The sequence below is a fragment of the Vombatus ursinus genome, unplaced genomic scaffold (genome assembly GCF_900497805.2).
Source record: "Vombatus ursinus unplaced genomic scaffold, bare-nosed wombat genome assembly UNPS02014812.1, whole genome shotgun sequence".
NCBI classification, from domain to species: Eukaryota; Metazoa; Chordata; class Mammalia; order Diprotodontia; family Vombatidae; genus Vombatus; species Vombatus ursinus.
Genome location: NW_020954590.1, coordinates 27,151,169 through 27,174,717, shown reverse-complemented (window position 1 = coordinate 27,174,717; position 23,549 = coordinate 27,151,169). Strand labels below are relative to the sequence as shown.

At 36.7% G+C, this 23,549-nt stretch overlaps 1 pseudogene; it reads right to left on the bottom strand.

Annotated features, from left to right (window-relative positions):
- Positions 1-1,180: 1,180 nt before the first annotated feature.
- On the bottom strand, positions 1,181-21,139 carry LOC114053866 (annotated as a pseudogene).
- Positions 21,140-23,549: the final 2,410 nt, after the last annotated feature.

Genomic DNA, 23,549 nt, shown 5'->3' with positions numbered 1-23,549 from the left:
ATCTGGAGTGGCTGGTAGAGAAGCTAAACCACTCAGAATCTGAACCTTTTGGGTCTGTGCATTCTCATATTTTCTGCTCTGCTGCTATTGCTATTCCACCCTCCACACTAAACCTTCAGGGATCTTGCTTTGGAAGAGCTAAGCTATTCAAATGTAAACATCTTTACCCATGGTATAGGTACTCACCTCCCCGTTTCCATTTCTTGCAACTGTCAAGTTAACACTTCCATTGCATTGGTTTGCTTAGACCCTTGGAAGAAGTTGATAAAACTTTTTCATTCATTCATTGTTTTGGCATATCAGTAGATTGTCTTGTCATTCCACTCTCTGTGACTGTGGCTACTCAAACCAAAATACCTTTCTCTGCCTATCACAACCCTATGTGCTGCCTCCCCTTGTTAGGATGTAAACCTTGAGGCAGGGATGATTTCACTTTTACATTTGTATTTTGTGTTCAGCACAGTGCTTTGTTTTTTTGTTATTCATTTGTATTGTAAGTCTACTCTTCTTTCTAAAACTTTTCCCTTTAATGTGTAATAAGATTAAAATACCACCAGTGCCCCTAGAGGTTTCAGTTGCTTTTTCAGAACCTCAGAATCCTTAGAAAGGTTTTCTAGGTTCCTTCCTGTGATATCATTTGAACCTACATCAATTATCATAAGTGGGTAGTGGTTATCAGGTTTGGTAAGTCTCAGGACATTTTTTTTTAATAAACGATAGCAATTATTTACTAATAATAATAATGGTGACCTAGTGGCACAGCTGAGCACTCGGCAGGAGTATCGACAATAAAGCATGAGGTAGTGGATGGAGCTGAACTTGGACACAGGAAGAGCTGGGGTCAAATCCTGCTTGAAACATTTATTGTGTGACTTAGCCCCTCTGGGCTTGTTTCCTCATATGTAAAATGCTCTGAATCTATCATCCCTTCCTGTCCAGTAGGCCAGAGATAGAGGGGGGAAAAAATCTTCCATCTGCTTTAAGATGACATTTATGGGCTTCTCCCAGTGCAATTCAATGCTTCTTTTGGATGCAAGATGCTGAGGACATTTCATTCTTGGAAAAGAATCCTGGGTTGCCTAGGGAAGGATGGGTAATGGGTGGGGAGGGTTGGTGTCTTGGGGAAGGAAAAGGGGTATTCTTGGTGACTTAGGAGGTCCTGGACACCCTTTAAAGCCATTTATTGTAGAGTCAATTCATCCAGCTCTGTGTATTGGCTGTTGTCCAAACCTTTGAAATCATCCTGTGCCAGCGCCTCTTGCTGTCATCCCAGGCAACAACTCTTCCAAGGGTGTCTCTGCCTCTGAAGCCGTGTGCTCCTGAGTGGCCTCACTTTTCTTGCTATCATTCTTCTTGCCATTTGTGCTAGGACTCTGCTCCTCCGAGATCTGGTCCAGCTGCCCCAGCAGGCCTCAATGTTCTACTTGATCTGGGTAAGTTCTGTCTAGATGGTCTCCAGCTCAATACATTTCAACTTTAACTTTGATGAGCTGCTGGAAGTGGTGGAGCAGGCGAAGAGTCTGACAGGCAGAGTTGCTTTGATGCGACCAATAAGAGAGTTGGTGACCCATGGCCCCCATCCTGGGGACTAGAGAGAGCCAGCCCTGGGGCTCGAAAAGCCCATAGGAGGCAGGAGCTGCTCTCTTGAGACTTCTTCATCTATAAGGTTTAGGTTCTCCAGCCATGTTGATGTCCAGAGTCTGCCCTGTCAGCACTCACCCATTCTTGCCCAGCATGGCGGCACGATCATGGCGCTCGCTAGCATGCCGGACGAAGGCGCAGCCCTTGTGCACAGAACAGCCGGCTACACGGCCATACTTGATGAAAACGGTCTCTAAGTACGCCTTCTTCACCATGGCTGTGTTTAAGTGCCCAATGAAAATCCTAGAGTTGACGGACTTGGGGTCATTCTTGTTGGTGATGTTGCTCGTGTGCACTTTCAGAGATGTGGCGACGACCCAGCAAGGAAAGGTGAGGAGCATAAAAAGGTTCTGAGACACAAAGAGAGGCGAAGGCGTGGAGGAGCGAGGGTCGGGTGGAGGATGGGATCGAGGAGCGGGAGCGCCCGCGTTTGAGCACGGAATGCAGAAAAAACTCAGGACATTTAAAAAAAAAGTTTGTTTTTTTTTTTTAATCCAAGAAACATTTATTAAATCCTAGGCATTGAAGATATAACGTTCCTCTAGAATAACCCCAAAGAGTTTACAATCTAGTAATCTTGTGTGGGGGGGTGTTAATGTACACCAATGTGTCTCTACCCAATGAGTCATAAATTCAACCAAACCCTATCAACTAACCTTGAATCCCTTGGCTCTGTTTCCCATTACCAGTCATGCCTTTCTGAACCTTGACCTATATTACCCACACCACTTACCTTCTATCCTGTTCACATGAATGCTCTTGGAGAAAGGCACACAATCTTGCCAACTCTCCATAACATTTTGTATGTAAGCCCTGGGAAATCTGTAGGCCTCTCTATTCTTAATATCAGGACGAGAAGAATTGCCAAGATATCTCTCAGCAAGAAGGCAACAGTCACCACTATTTGTGTCTTCTTTCTCTGATCATTGCTGAATGACTTCTCTCCTGGTATGCCTATAGATTCACAGCATCATTCTTTGGAGTGAAAGAAGCTACTTTGTCCTTAGATTATATGGCTTCTCCATCTATGGGAAGAGTATCATATTTACTGGAGTTTCTCATGTTCAGTTGTCCTCCTTCCTTCCTTCCTTTGCACATTCTTCTTCTTTCTGCCTTCCTGAACATATGGCTAGTATATCCCTCCGCCTCTTCAGATTATTTTCTTTCCTTATTGTCTGTTTGAAGACCTTCTTCTATTCTTTTGAGGAACACTTGATTCTCCTTGATAACTATAGAGTGATGAGATCAGGCCATTCACCTCTTATAGGATGGAGACCAACCTCTACTTTATGAATACATTAGCACTTTATGAATTAGTTAGTACTGGAAGATGCTTCAATGTAGTGAAATCCTTAAAGGCTAGTGTGAAATATTCCTTAGTCTCCATACTCAATGAAAACAAGATTGGTTCTAATGGCTGAAGATTCTAATGGTTGAACTGCCTTTTTGTCAAGCCTTTTCACTGGGCCCTCTGTGTGATGACTCTATGACTCAGTTTTCTGTACAAGGCTTGATTCATTTGTAGTGGACTTCTCAGTTTCATTATGATAAAACATAACTTGCCAGGTATATTATCTTCTTGCTTCTACCATTTAGAATCCTGGTGTCCTTTAAAGTTCAGCTCAAGTGCCACGTTTAATTAAAAAAAAAAATCAGACCCAACCCAGCCACCAGTGCTTATTCTCTCTCAATTATCTTGTATTTATTTTATGCATTTGTTTTATGTACATACGGTCTATGTTACGTATTTATATATACTGTGTTGTTCCCCATACATGATATTCTCTCTCCTGACACTTTGCCTTTGCACTACTGACCCCCAAGCTTAGAATGCTCTTCCACTTCTCTTCTGACTCTTGATATCCTTTGCTATCTTTGAGAATCATCTCAAGTGTCCTCTTCTAGATGAGACTCTTTAGTTGGTCTTTCCCCACCATAGTTTCTAGCTACCCTACACACAACTTTGTGTTACTTTGCATAAATTTTTAATTTATTTTGCTGTGTATATATATTTCTCTAAATAGAATGTAATCTTCTTGAGGCAAGGACTGTTTCATTTTTGTCTTTGCATTATTAACACTTAGCATAGTACCTGGCACATAGTAGGTGCTTAGTAAGTGCTTATTGATTGATTGACTTGACTTTGATAAGCAACTAGATTTTTGTCAAGACTTTGAGAAATAGAAGCTGCTCTTAGCTGTCATCTGTAAGATAGTTTAAAGCAAATATAATTAACAGCAATATTTTATTTCATTCTGATTACCCACCTCTCCTCCAATAATAATTGAGAACATAAGACTGAAAGGAATTTTAAAAATGTATTTTGTATTTTTTGAAATTCTCAAGACTGTATTAAGGGTCAAATGAGATAATGTATGCACTTGATTCTTAAAGTGCTTTTAAAATTGCAAGTTATTCATTATTATTCTTTTATTCTTCTCATCTTGTTGAATGGAGTTTAGGTAGAAGTATTCTTGAGGCCAGTTGCAGTCCTAATATTGTTCTTTACATTTAACATTCTACAGATTATGCTCTGTCCCTGAGATACTGGTCTTTTTGTTCTTTTTTATTTTTTCATGCTATGATTGTTATAGTAGTGAACACCAACTTTTTTACATCTCTCCCACCACTGTGTTCATCTTTGTGCCTCAGAGGTAAGCTTCTTGTGAGTTTTGTTTTCATGTTCTTCTTCACGTGCCTTTCTTTTTATTAAGAAAAGAAAAAGAAGCATGTTATAAACTTAAATATTAAAATTTAAATATAAAATAAGAAAAGAAATTCTGATTTGTTTTTTTAATCAACTTGTACTTTGAATTAGGACTGATATTTGGGAAAGACTTTTCACTAAATCCTTTGGGAAATCTGATTGTTGAAAACTTTTTGGCTTTGGTTTGTTTGTATCTAGAAGTCTTTTTATACAAGGCTTTGATAACTGCTATGGTACCACTTTCCACATCATCTCTTTGGAGGCCCAGTATGACTATGTGTGTCTTCCTCATGCTTTTCCTTTTCCTTTTTTTCAGAAGAACTATAGAAGTCTTCATTAACATAGGTCAACATCTCCGCAGAGACCAGATTTTCTCCTGTTAACTGAGGCACAGCGTTGATCTGGCCAAGATTCTGTCTAATGTATGAAAGAAGCTTTGTCTTTCCAGAGCTTTTGTCATTGTACCATTATATTGTATTGTATTGTATTGTATCATCTCCTTTTCTTCCCTCTTTTGAGCTTCGGGTTCTATGTTTTCCTCCTTGATGTCATGGGGTGATTTCAAAACATTTAAGGAAGTTGGGGAGCAAGAGACTGATGAAAGCTCTGCATTGAGTTGTTGACAAAGAAAATAGTTCAAATCCTTTTTAGTTAATGAGAAATAAAGGCCCATTGCATAGTGGATAAAATATTGCTTTTTCTGGTTTATTAAAAATATTATTAAGTAAACATCTTCTGCATATTGACTGAAAATATCCTTGGCAAATCTCTAGGAGCTAACAGGAGTATGAAGATGAAACATGCTTCATCCTGTTCCTATGTGATTTTAATTTTTTCTGCTGCATCTCAATATTTTGAAACTTTTTATTCTATACAGATTGAGATTATGAATATTTGGTATTGCAAATTATATTAACAAACATTTCACTTAAATTTTGGTGGGTCAATGTCCTAGATATCTGATTGTAGGCAATGGATAGGTCTTTGATAATGCTCCAGTTAAAATACAGTTTGTCAGCTGATACCAGCAGTTTATTTTGATACTCAAAATGTTAGAAACTCATTTTAACAAATTTGACAGAACAATAATTCAATGACAAACTCAAGGCTCTTTACCATCTTATTTACTGTCCTCAAACTTCCCTCTTGCTTATCAATACCCTTCCTAGGCTCTGCCTAGAATTGAAATCAATACTGTCCTGATGTGGTCAGATGAAGGCAGAGAGTGGAGAGATTATGATTGCTTCAATCTTAGAAGCTATGTTTCTCTTAATTCAGTCTGAGATCACATTAGCTTTCTTTTCTGCCCTGTCACAATTTGTTCATTATTGGGTTTGTTGTTGACTAAAACCTTCAGCTCTTTTTCAGCCATAATGCTGTCTAAATATGGCTCACCCACCTTGAACTTCTTAAGTTAATCTCTTGACCTTAAGTTTAAGACTTTATAAGTGCCCTGTTGAATTTCATCTTATTAGATTCAGCTCAATGTCAAGATGTTTTTGAATCCTGGTTGTCAACCTGGCACTGTGTTAGTTATCCCTCCCAGCTTTGTATCATCTTCTAGTTTGATACACAGATTTATCCCTCTATTAAAATGTCAGATGTTCATGTTTTGGTGGTAGAGGTTTGAGAATAGACATTGGGCTTTTGCAGAAAGTTTGGGCTATCTGAAGACATAGGAGGTAAATAAAGAAACAAGCATTTAAGTGCCTATTATGTACCAGGCCCTTTAAAAATATTATCCCATTTGATCCTCACAACAACCCTGAGAGGTAGGTGCTATTATTATCCCCATATTACAGTTGAGAGAACTGAGGTTAAGTGAATAATCCAGGGTGACATGGCTAGTAAGTGGCTGAGATTTGATATGAACTCAAGTCTTCCTGAACCAAGGCCTAGTGCTCTAATTCATTGTACCTCCTAGGTACATCATAGAAGAAATATAAGGTGGAATCAAATCATTCTGATTTGGATAGTGTACCCCACCATACCATTGTCTTTCTTCTTCTACCAGATGGATAGGTCTAGAAACAAAAGTTTGGAAGCTGTTCATATATTACGAGATGAAGTGTGAAGTGAAATACAACTATAGGTTGTACACAATTACATCAAAAGGAATTTTGAAATACGGGAAGAGTTCATAGAGTATGGAAATTCATAATGATTTACCAGTTGTTTTTGTGGGTCTTATGTGCAATCTGGATCTTAGCATCTCTTTCCTGGTATATGTATCAGTTTAAATGAAAGATAACTTCTAGTTTGTAGGTCCAAAATTTCTCTGTGCAACTGGGGAACAGGTAAGGTTAAGAGGATCCCTAGGTCAGTGTTCCCTGGTGTTGATTCCTTGCTACTACAACTCTTTAGCTTATCTTTGGGGATATGGGGAAGAAGAAGGGCTCATTCCCTTCTCTCCTGGCCCACATTAGCTCATCACTCTGTCAGCTCATTACTTTGGTGTTGGGCAAAGTACAGAGCTAAGAAGATGGATGTGTGGACCCATTTTGAGAGCAGAAGACACCTTCAATTTAAGATAGATTAAGTCTGGCAGTAAGGTTAAGGGAGAAAGAGTCAACAGTCCCTTTGATAAGAGGAATCATGATGAGGCATACTACAGTTGGAGTCAGGAAAGACCAGCATTCAAATTCCAGCTCAGACACTAGCTGAGAGATCATGGACAAATCATGTAACTTCTTTTAGGTTTCTTCTCATCAGTTTCCTTATTTGCAAATTTGGGATAATAATGTGTACACTGCTTATTACTGAGAAACATTATAAGGAAAGTACTTAACATACCATAAAACACTATATAAATATGAACTGCTACCACTATTCTTTGTTCTCAGACACCTCTCACTGAAAGGACACTGGAGTGGTTTCTGAACACTGAATTTTAGTCATCTCATTTCCAAAAGCCCATTTCTGTGACCAGTGAGGCCAGTCTGAATTTAGCCAGTCTGGTCTTCACACTACAGCCATAACCTGTTTTTCAGCCTCCATTTAACCTTTTCAGGTTGGTGGAACCCGCCAAAGTTTGTGCTCACTTGGCATAACCTTTGAGAACCCAGGCTTAGAGTCTTGACATAAGGAAACACTGGGGTAGGATTTCTGGCTACATGTTTCCTATTTGTGTATCTCTCCTCATCTCTTGAATGACCACATGTATTTCTGGACAATTAAGTGGATAGAGTACTGGACCTGGAATTAGAAAAACCTGAGTTCAGAATCCTACCTTAGATATTTACTAGTTATGTGACCCTGGGCAAATCACTTAACCTTTGCCTGCCTCAGTTTCCTCAGCTGGAAAATGGGGATAATAATAGCACCTACCTCTCAGGGTTTCTGTGAGGATAAAGTATATATTATTTGTAAAGCATCTTTCAAACCTTGAAGAGCTATATGATTATTATGATTATGATTATTGTTATTACTATATTATTCCCTATTTCCATGTGTTTTCCATAGGTGTGCAAACTGTTCCTAATGATGGTGTATGTATTTGTGGAAGACTTTGCCCCAAGTTTGTGGGGGAAATAGTCTGTTACTACATTTCTTACTATATCATTTCATGAAATAGACATCTGCTTTGAATAAACTGTTTCTTCTGACTAATAAAAGTTAACACAATGATGGGGGCTCCTGAGATATGTTTTTGTGTAATATGGACTCATATAGTTTCTTGGACCTGAGGTAGTTTATCTGAGGAGACCCATGTGAAAATTGGTAGGTTCCTGTCTCCACCCCCTAATCCCCACTCTCCACCTCAGGGGCCATCTATAGATGGGTTTTGGGAAGATATAAGTTAAAATGAGAGTAACAATACAGAGAATGAGACTGTGTGATAGATATTGTTTCATTTAAATTGTCGATAGGCCCACTTAATAATTCACTGCATAGTCTACTTTTGAAAATCCCTGTGTTTTTACAGAGCCAAATTACAGACCTCTGCTTGGACCAATTTATGATCTCCTGGGTAGCTTGTGCAGGGACTACTCACTCATGCCAAGTTTCATTCATTTTGCTAAGATACTGGCCTACTCACAGAACACTGGCTCTCAGTGATCTTGTCTCACTTTACTAGTTGCCTGCTAATCCCTTGCCAACCATCAGAAAGGGACAGAGAAGAGCGAAGGGTCACCTTTTCTGTGCTCAATGTAATAGGATGAATCACTGTGACAGCAATGAAATACATCCTCTTATTATTAGATATATTTTTCCCCAAGGTGCTACCTTTTCATCTTTGAAAAATGCTCAGAATGGGAAAATCTCTCTTCTCCTCTTCTCCCTTCAAAGCAGTTAACTATTTGTTTCCACTTCCATGTATCTGCTATCAATGCCCCTCATCAGGTCTCATGGCAGGGAATTTGGTAGGAGACTTGGTGATGCAGTAATATAGTATTGGAGAGTTAGAATCACATGCTGGCTTTGCTCATAAAGGAAAGCAGACTTGGTTTATGTCCAAGGTCGGTGTCCATATAACAAGAACACTATGCTAATCTGAGAAATTTAGAATGATCAATGGAGAGAGTGACAGGTAAGAAGAGGAGTGTCAGGACCAAGGCCTATGCTGGGTTTATGTGCATGGTGTAGGGGTTGGGGAAGGCAGTGACTCTTTGATTAAGCTTATATAGCATTTTCCTGCTCTGTCATGATGCAAATTTTAGTGATTAACTCTTGGAATCTGGGAGAAGAATTGGAGAAAAAGGACACAGTAGGGAAGTAAGAAAGGAAGGAGGGAGGTCCTTGTATGAATGAGACAAAAACTATGATCATATCTATAAATTGACTGGCTTTGTGAGTCAAATGCTGAGTGGTAGCTTTGATTGTAAATAGTCCTGTTTAGATGACAGAAATAATTGGACTACAAACATCTGGCCCAGTCACTTGTCATTTGCAGGGTAATTATTTCTATTGTCTCAATGACCATCTTGAATGACAAGTTGAGGGTCATAAATGTCAATCAGAAAGCTGCACAGTCATGGCCTATGTTCACTGAAGAAGAAACCATTACAGTTCCCAAGAAAAGACTCAAAATGTTGTAGTGGCATGATGGCTGGATTTGGAGTCAGAGGATCTGGGTTTAAATCTTAGCTTTCTATCTTATTAGCTGAGTTAGTCTAGGGAAGTCATATTACCTCTCTATTTTCCTCATCTATAAAATGGGGGTGTGTGTTGCCTTCCTAACCTATATTTATGATCCTATGACTTTCTGTCTACTAAGAAGTTTCTACCTGTAACAGAATCATTGGGCAACTCTTTCCTGGTGCTATGGGACAATTTAAGCAGGAATAATGTCATTCAATTGTAGATAAACTGAGATACAGAGAAGACAATTTCCTGTTTGCATCTCATGTTACTAAACCATATGCTTAAATATTGTTCCTATAAAAAATTTCCAGCAAAAGCAAAATAATGGAATCTAAATGGAATCTAAAAGAAAGATAGAATGTTTTCCAAGTTGTTCCTACTGAGAGGAGCTAGGCCATACCCTAGATTTGGAGCCACAAAACCTGTGTTCAAATGTCAACTGACATACTTACTGGTTTTGTGACTTTAAGCAAGTCATTCTCTCTATGCCTCAGCTTAATTTCACTTATGTTTATGAGCCACAGTTTGTTAAATATGCAGAATGGGATAATGCACTCTTTTAATCATATTTCATGATGTACCTACTATGTGCAAAACTAGGCTCTGGCAGAGAGTCACAGAATCAACAAAAAATGGTACTAGCTCCTGTGCAGTTAATACTTTACTCCTGCTGGCTCTGTCCTGGGGTTGGCACAAGGAAAATGTTTTGTAAGTTACAAAGCATAGGCTACACATGACGTATCCTAATTTCATTTGGTGCTTTTCCAATTTCCTTTAGATTTGCCTTTATTTTTTTTTTAACAGATCTTGGGCATTTGGGATTGTTTTTAAGGTGCTTTAAGTGTACAATTTCTTGTGTTCATTTATAATAGTAAATTTCCTTCATATGCTGCTTCTCATTTCAGTAGGAAGGCTCATCTGTTTCATGTGTCATTTTGTAATGTTATTGGGGCTTAATATACAGCTGGTGCTACTTAGACATGGCAGATGCAACTGACAGACCCTCATCAATCTGATTTTCTGTCCAGTGAAAATGTAAAATCCTTTTGCCTAGTTGTGTCTTGTTAAGTTCACTACTAATCCTTTGTCAAAAAAATTGACATTACCATGGCAACCTTAACAAATTAATTTTGTGCTCTTTGGGCACTGTCTAAAAAAATATTTTGTTCCTTGTTTGTGTAAAATTTCACAGAAAGCTGAGTTTTTCTTTTCAGTCTTAATCTTGTGAAATTGTTTGTTGTTCTTTAAATCCTCCAATATAATCTCTAGTGAAAGCCAATGTTGAAATCTCTGGAAATGCCCATACATTTATCACATACATTTTAAATGGCACCATTCCCTATATTTTTTGAAAGTAAGCCATATACTCAAAACCTTTGCCAATCTATTTTGCAGTCTTAAATTTCTTGAATTTAATTTAATAATAATTAAATAAAGCATTGAGATAGTATATTGTTACTGTAAAAAAATGATAAATGGGTTTACCTGATGAAATATCTGGCAGCAGAGTTAAGCAGGCAGACATGCAGAGCTAATCATTAATTTGATGTTGCTATGTACAACATAGTGCATCAGGATAGATTGCAGGGAAGGGACGAAATACCATTCATAGTCTTCTGATATCTTTTTCTGTTATGTTTTGCAAATGAGTGTACATACTCGTAGCAGATAACCTCTTTTTATAATTGGATGCCCCATATGTGACTTGCTTGAGCTCTCCTCCAAACTCCTCCAAATACCTGTAAAAATGACTCTAAACAAATTCTAGAGCAGCAGACCCCACAAAAAGACAGAGTGAAAGAAATTACCAGCCCAAGACAACCTAGATGGCTGACTGGAAAGGCCTGTTGTGCCAGGCTGGGAGAGGAGCACAGTTCAGCATGGGCCACGCAGGCAAAGACCAGGCCTCAGCAAACCTAGAGCAGGCCACAGAGGACTGAATCCAGGGGAGCTGTGGCAGTTTATAGATTTCTCAACCCACAAATTCCAAAGACAACTTAGAAGGTCAGTGGGAAAGGTCTGTTGGACCTTGATGAGAGAGGAGCTTAGTTTGGCTGCAGTCCTGGAGCAGCCTAGTGGTGACAGCTGTTCTGGAGCTCTCAGCCCACAGATGGAGGGGAGATCAAGCAACTGATTAGAGAGGGATTGCAGGGATCTCTTTGTTGGTGTGGAGGTAGGATTCTTTTGCTTTGCCTGTGCTTGGGTCTGAGTTGCAGTCGTGGATGGTGATCCTGGGGTGAGGAGGAGCACTATCATGGTGGAGCTTGTGGCATCAGTGGAGAGGGAATCCTGCTCACAGTTCCAAGGCAGAAAAGAGTGTTTGTGGTCACTCATAGGCCAGAGCACAGGCCAGGAAATGAGTAAGCACCTCTCCCTTGATCATACAACCTTGGAAGAACTAAAAATTTAAAGTATCTCTGAAAACAGCTGCACAAAACCCCTGAAACTTGGTACAGTACATTCTTCACACTGGAAGTAGACCCCTACCTTAACAAAGAGTTTAATAGTCAAGTAAATGTCTGGGATCATGAGCAAACAGCACAAAATGATAGAACATAGAATCTTACTTTGGTGACAAAGAAGATCAAAATGTACAACCAGAAGAAGACAATGAAGTCAAAGCTTCTACATCCAAAGCCTCCAAGAAAAATATGAATCATTCCCAGGCCATGGAAGAGCTCAACAAAAGATTTTGAGAAACAAGTAAGAGAAGTAGAGGGAAAACTGGGAAGAGAAATGAGAATGATGCAAGAAAATCATGAAAAACAAGTCAACAGCTTGCTAAAGGAGACCCAAAAAATACTGAAGAAAATAACACCTTAAAAAATAACCTAACCCAAATGGCAAAAGAGGTCCAAAAAGCCAATGAGGAGGAGAAGAATAACTTCAAAAGCAGAAATGGGCAAATGGAAAAGGAAGTCCAAAAGTTCACTGAAGAAAATACTTCCTTAAAAATTAGAATGGAACAAATGGAAGCTAATGACTTTATGAAAAATCCAGAAACTATGAAACAAAACCAAAAGAATGAAAAAAATAGATGACTGTGAAGTATCTCATTGGGAAAACAACTGACCTGAAAAATAGATTCAGGAGAGATAATTTTAAAATTATTGAACTACCTGAAAACCATGATAAAAAAAGAGCCTAGATATCATCTTTCAAGAAATTATCAAGGAAAACTGCCCTGATATTCTAGAACCAGAGGGTGAAATAGAAATTGAAAGAATCCACCGATCACCTCCTGAAAGAGATCCCCAAAGGAAAACCCTTAGAAATATTGTAGTCAAATTCCAGAGTTCCCAGGTCAAGGAGAAAATACTGCAAACAGCCAGAAAGATACAACTCAAGTATAGTGTAAATGCAATCAATATAACATAAGATTTAGCAGCTTCTACATTAAGGGACCGGAGGCCTTGGAATATGATATTCCGGAGGTCAAAGGAGCGAGGATTACAACCAAGAATCACCTATGCAGCAAAATGGAGTATAATCCTTCGGGGGGAAAATGGACATTCAGTGAAATAGAGGACTTTCAAGCATTCTTGATGAAAGGACCAGAGTTGAATAGAAAATTTGACTTTCAAATACACGAATCAAGAAGCATGAAAAGATAAACAGAAAAGAGAAATAATAAAGGACTTATTAAAGTTGAAATCACATTCCTACATGGAAAGATGATATTTGTAACTCATGAGACCTTTCTCAGTATTAGTCTAGTTGGAAGAAATATATATATATATATTTATTTATATATTATATATATTTATATATATATTATATTATTATATATTTATATATAATATTATTATACATTTATATAAATATATATTTATATTATTATATTTATATATATTATATTATATATTATATTTATATATATTATATTATATATAATATTATATGTTATATTATATATTATATATTATATATATTATATATTTATATGTTTATATATATTTATTTTTATATATATATATGGAGAGAGAGAGGACACAAAGTGAGTTGAGTATGAAGGGTTGATATCTAAAAAATAAAATTACAGGGTGAGAGAGGATTTTACTGGGAGAAAGAGAAAGGGAGAGTTAGAAGGGGTAAATTATGTCACATAAAAGAGGGAAAAAAAGCTTTTACTGTGGGGGAGGAAGAGAAGGAGGTGAGAAGGTGAATCTTACTCTCATTGGATTTGGCTTAAGGAGGGAAAAACATACACATTCAATTGGGTTTGGAAATCTATTTTAACCTACAGGAAAATAGGGGGGAAAGGGATAAGAGAGGAGGCAATGATAGAAGGGAGCACAGATTGAAGGAGGGTATAATCAGAAGTAAACACTTTTGAGGAGGGACAGGGTTAAAGGAGAGAATTGAATAAATGGGGGGTAGGATAGGATAAAGGGAAATATAGTTAGCTCTTCACAGCATGGCTATTATGGAAGTGTTTTGCATGACTACACATGTATAACTTGTATCAAGTTGCTTGCCTTCTCAATGAGAGTGGGTGGGCAGGGAGGAGGGGAGAGAATTTGGAACCCAAAGTTTTAAAAACAAATGTTAAAAATTGTTATTACACCCAACTGGGAAATAAGATATATAGGCAATGTATAGAAATCTATCCTGCCCTACAGGAAAATAGAAAGGGAAATGGATAAGAGAATTGGCGGGTGATAGAAGTGAGGGCAAATCAGGAAAAGGGGTATTCAAAATGCATGCTGTCTTGGAGTGTGGGAGGGGAGAGATGGGGAGAAAATTTGGAATTCAAGATCTTGTGGAAGTGAATGCTGAAAACTAAAAATAAATAAATTCAAACAAACAAACAAAAACCTCTACATGTCCCAAATAGAATTCATTATATGTCCCCTTAAACATTCCTTTCTTCCACATTCCCTTATTTCTATTAGGGACACCACCTTGCTTCTAGTCACATAGGTTTGTAACTTTGGAATCACCTTTAACTTCACATGTTCCCTCATCCCAAAATGTTTTGAAACTGTCTTTAAGTCTTTAATTATACATCTATAATATTTTTTTTGCATCTATCTTTTTGTCTCCAAACATCAGATTTTTTTTTAAAATCACCTGTCTCTTATATGGTTGCAATAATCAACTAAATGAATTCCCTGCATCACATTTCTCCCCTCTCCAATCCATCAGCCACACTGCTGCCAAAATGATACTCTTAAAACATAGGTATGACCACATATTCCCCTGCTCAATAAACTCCCACAGTTCCCTATTTCTCTGCAGATTAAATAGAAACTCTTCTGTTTAACATTTATGGCTGTTTAGATCCTGGTTCCAATATGCCCATCCAGGCTAATCAGTTGATTATCTGATCACATACAGTTAATTTTGTAAATAATAAGTCTGTAACCAATCATTTTCTGCTTGTTAAAATACAGCTAATTTTCAAAAATGACATTGTTTATTGCTTGCCTTATTATTATAATCATCCATTGCCTTCAGAGTATTCTTTTGAAGCAAGTGTTAAAAATTTATAGATAGACATTTTCTAGATAGTCCACAAACCTTAATTACTTTCTTTTTTAATCTAATCCATATTTTCCAAAATATTTTTTGATATGTTTGTTTCCATTGACTTTTGAATTAAAGTTGCTAAGTATCAAAGTACATGTTGATTCAGTTTGTTGGGTCTTGTTAAATTCTTTATAGAATATCTTTACTTCTGTCATCTGCAATGAATGCATGCGTATAAGCTGTCATTAGCTTCTTGGTGATCTGTTTGTTTTTACTCATCATGAGCAGTACAAGGTGAGATGATCAAGTGATTTATAGAATAATATCTCTTATTGCCCTTGTTCAAACAACTGAATCAACTATCCATACATAGTCATCCCCTTCCCAACTTAATTTAAAAATTTTCAAAGGCAGAGTCTCTGCCAAATCTATTTTGTATATCCTATGTGCTAATATAAGGCCTTGCTCAGTAAAGTTTGTTGAATTGCATCGGATTTCATTGAACTGGTTTTCTAAGAACCTGTGAAAATTCTTTCCATCTGTATGCAATATGTTTTGTATCTTCTGGTTTCATTTATAGCAGAATTGAGAATATAGATACATTTTGGCATTGGTCACTGGACAAATGTCACATGTTAGTGACTCGAGATGATCTAAGAATCAAGTCATTCTTAGTAACCTTACTTCATCTCCTTCTGCATTGTCACCAAAAAGCAGAAAGGAGTCACATAGAACTGAGGTCCATTTGTCTTTTTGTCTATTTCATGGTTTGTGAAATGAAAATTCCTATTCCAAATGCTTTATTGGCCTCATCACAGTGAAGAGATTACCCTATGTTCAAGAAGACAATGCCAGTAACAAGTATCACCAAGCTAGAGAAGAATATAAAATAATAAGGTTCTGGTGACACCCTGTATTTCCTGTCTGAAAACCAGTCTGAAAATGGACAGTATCACTGCCAGGAGGCTGGCCAGTAGGTGGTCAATCCTTTGACTATGTTAATCATGAGACCATAGAAATGCAAAATGATTCTCAGTTTTCTTCAACTTTTTCCCACTTTCACTGTATTGGTAATAAAGTGATGCCAAAGGGAGGAGGAAGAGAGTAATAAGAATCATGGTTTATAGGCTGACTATAAAGTTAATTTTACTGCAAGTACTTTAAATATGAAATCTTTGCCAAATATGAACAAAGTGACTTACTACTTGAAAAAATGAACTATATCCATATTGACTTTTTCATTATAAACGAAACCAGAAGATACAAAGAAGTTATAAATAAATAGAAGGATAAGTCACAAGTTAATTTAGAGAGTCAAATAGAGTGGTTATCAGTGTAGGTCTTGATATGCCCCAAAGCATGTTTTCACGGGATACTTGGTCATCTAAGCTCACTCCACTTGTCATACTAAAGGTATAAATAGAGCATTGGCACTCACTGACAAACCATCAGGCGAAAGGGAAAGACCCATGGTAGTGTTCATCCTAGGGTATATACCTAAGCATAGCTGTGCCACAGGTATGTATCCCTGTGATACTCATAATTTGTGCTAGCAAAAAGACCACCATGAATATAATCACAGTTTATATGTCAACATTGGTTATACAGAAGGAGGAAGTAGAGAAAATCTACAAAAAACTTCATAAAATGTTCTGAAGGAAGTTCCTCACTGAGTTTAATGTGAAATAATGAAAGGCTTATTAGTTAACTGAGCTTTTTTATCCCCCAAAAGAATCTCAGTAGGTTCTGGCACAGTGAGTACAAAAAACAAATTACTAAAATTATCAGACAAGAAACTTAGTGTTTTCAATGGGAGTCACTTCAGAATCAATTGTTTGGATATATACTATTGGCTAGTTAGAAGAAATGTGATCAATGTCAAATTAGAAAATGTTAGTTATTAAGAATGGATAATGATAAGAAGTAATTGTGCAATGTTGAGGAAAGAGGGAAAAGACACATATGTACAAAAACATTTATAGCAGGTTTTTTTCATGATGGCAAAGAATTGGAAACTGAGGGGCTGTTCATTAGTTGGGGAATGGTTGAACAAGTTATGGCATATGAGTATGGTGAAATATTATTCTGCATGAGCAAGAGATATCAAATGGAAAACCTTAATCCTGCACTGGTTCCTACAAAAACATTGGCTAGATCTTCTCTGGAAGATTTGGGGGAGGAAATGGACATGAATAACATGAATGAGAAGGTATATGTGTATTGAAACAACTAATACAGGGGTTTGTAACATGTATGTGTGTTATAAACTCTTTCATCAGTTTAGTGAAGCCTGTAGATCCCTTCTTAGAATAACATTTTAAAAAGCATAAAATAAAATATATAAGAAGATACACACACACATATATATACATATATTCTCCTTATTATATATTAATATATAATACAATAATTATATTAATAAAATTGTTAATAAATAATTAATAAAATAATTATTGACTAATAACATGATATTATTTATATATAATATATAATAATTATTAATATATATATTCTCCTTATTTGAACTAGATTCCTAGATTTGCATTGAATAGTATTTAGAATGCTTTCTTTGGATCATAAATTGTAAGTCAACTACAAAAAGGACCTATGAGTCTCAAAATAAATTATCATAAAATCATAGATTTTAAAGAAACCTTAGTTTAATGTATATCCTCCTCAACCAGTTTTATGCATTCTTTGCCTGAAAACATACAATGATGGGAGACTTCATTTTATTCAGTACTTTTGCTCTAATTGTTAGGAAACTTTCTTATATCCAACTGAAATCTGATTTCCTAAAATTCTCAATCATTGATCCTAGTTCTGACTTGCAAGAAGTCTAAGTCTAATGCCTAAACCATATGGCAAATTTTTGAATACTCAGACAGCTATCATGTCTTCTCCTAATTTTCCCTTTGCCATGCTTATATCCCTAGTTTCTTCAGATTATCTGTATATTGTGTAGTTTTCAGCCTCCTCCCCATCCTGTTCACCCTCCTCTGGACATTTTCCATATTTTCATATGGGCACGAGGTATCATATATTTGTGAGATATCACTTTCTGACAGGCAAGTGGGAATTTTAGTGTTTTATATATTGAAAAAAGTTCTGATTCATAATTGATGTACTGAATCTATATAGATTCAGGTTAAATTGAAATATAAAATACAGAAAAACCTTTATTTTCCATCTGGTATATCCTTTCTCCTTGATGGGTTTTTCTTGAGGGTGGGAGGGTAAGATGAATAATGTAGGTCAATTTCATTTCAAGTCATGAGCTTCTGAAAAGGAAAAAGCAAACTGCTTCTGGTTTCAATCCAGCTTAGTGACATTCTTCTGCTCTTGGGACACTTATTTCTTGTATTTATTTATATTCAATGTGATTTTGACATTGTCACCTCACTCAATGGCACTACTTGGTTTGTATTTTTTTTGACCATATAACACTACCGAAACATTAGCTATAAATCTCGAAAAAGTCAAGCAAGAAAATTGGACAAAAAGTATAATGCTTCACTAATCTGAATGCAGCTCTGAGGGTGAGTTAGTACATTTTTTTTCTTTCATGTTGTTCTGGAACATGTGGAGATTAGGAGGCATTAGTTGTGAGAATGTTACCTGTTAGGGGTAACCTGTCTTTGTGGGACTGACTTGTGTGTTCCATATCTCCCTATGCCACTAACTCTATAAGCAATTGTCAGTAGATTATTTTTACCCTTATTATGATTCATTTTCCGCCCTCTCTCTCTTTGTAAAATGTCCCTCTGTCAAACCATCATGTTGACATTTAGCACCAATCAAAGTGATTTCATCCTCTTCCGACTTCAAAAAAAAAACATTAAAAAGTAGAGGAGAATAAAGAAAATTGCTAAGGTAGCTTAAGATGGAATGGTGTATGATTGAAATTGACAATATGACACATGATTGGTCATGATTCTTTCTATGATGTGGGCAGAAAATTGTAGTGGCTCAGATTTTTTTAAAAAAAATTGTCTGCTAATTTAGGCTAACACTAGAACTGTGTCTTCAAAAAGAAAAGGAGAGAAAAACACCACTCTAATTTCTTCCTCTGGTTCTATTATCTTGGATTCAAACATAACACAAGTAGACTGAATTATAATTATGGCAGCAAGAGCCTTTAAAAATAATTAATCAACCATCCCTCCTCCTAAAGTTGTTTTCACTACAAAAGGTTCCAGAAATGAACTCATTTATTGTAGCTGCAAATTTATACATGCAGTGAATGCAGGCTACATCTGAAGGTTTGTTAATCACAACAGACTGCCATTCACAGTACTTGAAAAAGTGCTTTAATAATTTTTTAGCATTAATTAAGGTTGTCTTCTTTATTCTTTTAGCTAGAGCAACCTCATATGACACTTCTCTTTGGGGGAGTTTTCTATAATGTTAGATTTTTGTTTGCATCATTCTTCTTAAGCTGGAAAAAATAGAATGAATGTTATCTACTGCCAAAGACTATAGCTGAGGGAGACCTGGGTTCAAATTCCAGTTGCAACACTCACTAGCTGTAATGATTATAGGCTAGTTGCTTAGTGTTTCTGAGTCTCAGTTTCCTTAAGTGTAAAATGTAGTTAGTAATGCTTAAACTATTTCTTCATAGGAGGCAACAAGTTGTAGTGCAGTGGTGCCAAACTCAAATAGAAATGGAAGCCACTAAATGTTACATAAGAGTCCCTGTGGGCTTAAAATTGACCTAGAAAGCCACTATTAACATCTATTTTCTATTGTATTTTTATTTATTTTGTCACATCATGCCTATGCAGATAACTCCCAGATTCAGCTCTGTTCTCTCCTCTGAGTTTCAGTCTCAACCACCAATTGCCTACTAGATATTTTCAAACTGGGTGTTTTGTAGGCATCTCAAACTCAACATAGACAAAACAGAGGCCTTTGTCTCTTTCCTGAACCCAACCTACCCATCTTCTGAACTTCTCTGTTTCATCAAGGGCACAAATATCTTTCTAAACCCTGAGCTTCACAAACAAACTTCAAGTTTGTTGTCTTTGAGTCTCATCTCATTCTAAAATAAACCATCTTATAGTATCAATTCCACTTATTGTTTGTTTATTGATTTCTTTTGTGAGCCCACTGTTAGATGGGGTTTCTGAATTTGTTCAGTACCAGTGTATTAAAAGGGCATTTCTAAAAAGTTAAATGACATTTTCACTGGAGCTGTAGCATTAATAGCATTCTTAAATATCCCGTTGTGGTGTTCCCCCCACCTCACCGTATTTCTCCCTTCATTACCTACTCCTGGTTGGTTCCTCCTTTCTGTTTTTTGCAGAAAGTTATTTTCTTGATTCTAGCTTAATCACTTTTGGAAAGGAACTAAACATTATTAAATGCTCACAGTGCATGAGTAATCTTAAGATTTTGTCATATTTCTGATTATCAAGATTTTAATTAATGTGTTTAATTGATATTTATCACAGGGACCTCAGTTTCCTCATCAATAAAATGCTCAGTATAGATTATAATTCACAGGTGTCAGTCTTGAGGAATGATGCTCTAAACAGAATAAATGTAATTGAGAAATATCTAATATAATAAATTAAACATGCAATAAAACACAGATGATGTTAATTTGTGGTTTTCAAAGTCAATAAGCAGTTTACATTTGTAAGGGTGCTTTTCTATTTGAGTTTGATTACATATTAAACTGTATTATATCATCTATAACTTCCCCAGCTCTGAAATTTGTATTAAGCTATGATTACATTTTCCTAATATTTTACTGCTTATGGATTACATATATATGTTGTAGTTTTAAGACCTCTCCAAAAGCCCTACTGTTACTCTTAGCTTGGACATGATATTGGATTTAAGGTTATGACAGTAATGCAGTTTGGTGGCACATTAAATAGAGAGCTAGACTTAGAGTCAGGAAGACCTGAGTTCAAATTGTTCCTTAGACTCTTATTAGCTGTGTGATCCAAGACAAGTCACTGAATCTCTTCTCATCCTCAGTTTTGTCACTTGTAGAATGGGGTTAACAATAGCACCTACTTCATAGGGTAGTTGTGAGGATCAAATGTTCCTTTATATAGCTCTGGAATTAATAGCATTTTTATGGCATGCTCTTTAAAAACTATAAAGCGATACATAAATATAATCTGTAACGATAATGTTTTGATTTTGGGCCCTGTGTCGGCCTATGTGTCTGCCTGCCCACCGAGAACCAGCTGACTTTAGCGAGTAGATGCTCATCACCATGTTGGATACCCAGTAATGAATTTTTTGGCCGATCAACCCCAAAGATTAGAGATGATGACAGTCTATGCTGGTGAAATCAGTATTCGTGCTGACGAAATGACAAATCATTAAAAATATCAAAGTATCTTTTAAGTAACCATGCATGTAACAAATGTAACAATGTAACAAATCTATGTAGCCAATCTCTAAGAAAGTTCTAGTATGTTGTATCAGTGCTTGGCTCTTGCAAATTGTAGCTATGCAATTAGCATAAAGGTCAGTTTGGGGTGGTGCTCTACTTTTTCCGAGGTGTCTTAGTCCTATTATGGTGTTGTATTTATTTATAGCATCAGGCTTTTTCTATTGATGAATCTCTTGTTAGTGTGTGTTGCTGAAATCTCCCGTGCTTTGTGTTTCATAGATCAAAAGAAAGTAGCTTATTTGTTATTATTAAATCTCTTTTCAGTGTACACAGTAGAAGAGCCAGTTAAATAACAACTTACAGGTTTCCTTTGTCAACACTATTGATGGTAATAAGCTATGGATAGATAATAAGGATGAGAAGGGACTCTGATAGAATAATCAATATTGGCTTAGGAAAGAGCAAATTTCTGAGTGGAACAGAAGGTTTTGTAACATTACAGATGTGTGAATTATAACAATCAGTAGAAATCCCAAGTATTCTTGACATATTAGGTGCTTGGTACAAAGCAAATCTAAAATGTATTATGTGGTACATAATATTTTATAAGAATAAATAGAACTAGACAAAAGGTATGGAAAAGATACATTGTCATAGAGACACAAATACATGCTAATGTACCTATAAATATACACATAGATAAACGTGCTAATATGATGTGTGTATGTATGTATATATTTTATATTCTCTAAGCAGAGAAGATGTATGTGTAAGGAAAAGGATGAGTGGGAGAAAGATAAATACATTTCTCTCTTGAAGTAGTGAACTCAAGATAGGAAGTGTGCGGGTAAAGCGTAGAGTGGGCATTATGAATTCTATTATTAAAGCAGTGGGTGGAAATGATGTGCACAGATTCCATTAGCCCTGAGACTGTTGAAGCTAACTCCTCTCTCTCATCCCACTTGATAAGTAGTTCCAATAATATCTACTTTGACACAAGGCATTTTGAAGGCATGTGGGCTGCACAGGAGGAATATTGGAATATAAGGAGAAATCTGTCCCAGTTCACCAAGAAATAAGGAAGTATCTTGAGGAGAGGCAGCAGGGGAAGGAGGAATTAGGGAAGCAGATTGTCTCAGCTTGTAACCTGTGAATCACTGCTGTCCTCACTGAGCCTACAGAGTGTTAGGTTTTGCTTACTTAAATTAATAAGCTATTAGCATAGCAAGCATTTTAATATTATGTTAATGCCAAAGTTGCAGTGTATCACTGAAAACAGGATGGCAAATTCAGAAGAAAAAACAGCTCCTTGATAACTTATCTTGTCTAACTTTGGGCAAGTCATTTCCTCTCTGTAACTCACTTTCCTCATCTGTTAAATGAGGAGAGTTGGACTAATTTCCCAGGTCTGTTCTTGTTCAAATTTATCTACTTAAATTGCAAATTGATGGAAGCACCGATATATGTATGTGTGTGCATATGTGTATATGTGTATGTATGTATGTATATATGTATATGTATTGATATATTGAGGAAAGCATTGATAATTAGTACCCTAACATTGAAAATAACAGCTATCTTCTCATCAAATGCCTTGCCACCTAGCCCAGAGACCATACCCTGGTGGACCTAACACTTTCGGCTCCAGAATTCCCACCCTGGCACCCAATCTCCTGATTGGCTAGTGTCAAACTGGGCTATTACATCTAGATTGTGTCCAGCCAATTCTCAGCTTATCTTCCTACAAACTGTTTTGGTGTCATATGTGTACCTTTTGTTGCGTGCTACCTTACCTTTGCAGTTCTATAACCATAAAGAAATAAATACTTCCATTACTACTGGAAAGGGTCTGTCAATTTACTCTTCTATGGCTTCATTAACCATTCCTGTAATTTGTAAAACAAAATATCCCTTTCTGGTCCACATTCTCCTATGTATTTGTATCCCCAGCATTTAGTATAATACTTGGAACTATTCCAAATCCCTTTTTGCAGGCAAACCAAAATACATGAGCTCAAAAAGTACTTACATCCTACCCTCCATCTTCAGTTGCTCTGGTGGGAGAAAGGCATTGGCCACTCATAGATTTCTGCTACTAGTCTAGGTGTTCGAGATCCTGGATGGATTCGGCCATGCTACACTACTTAACTGCTCTTAGCCTGCCTCTGATTTGGTCTTGTTCTGTTTGCTGCCATGGCTACTCATCATTCCACTCTGGCCATTCCTCTAGATGATTGCTGAGTTCCATATGCATTCCTTCTGCTTCTTTAGAATTTGTTTAAAGCCATT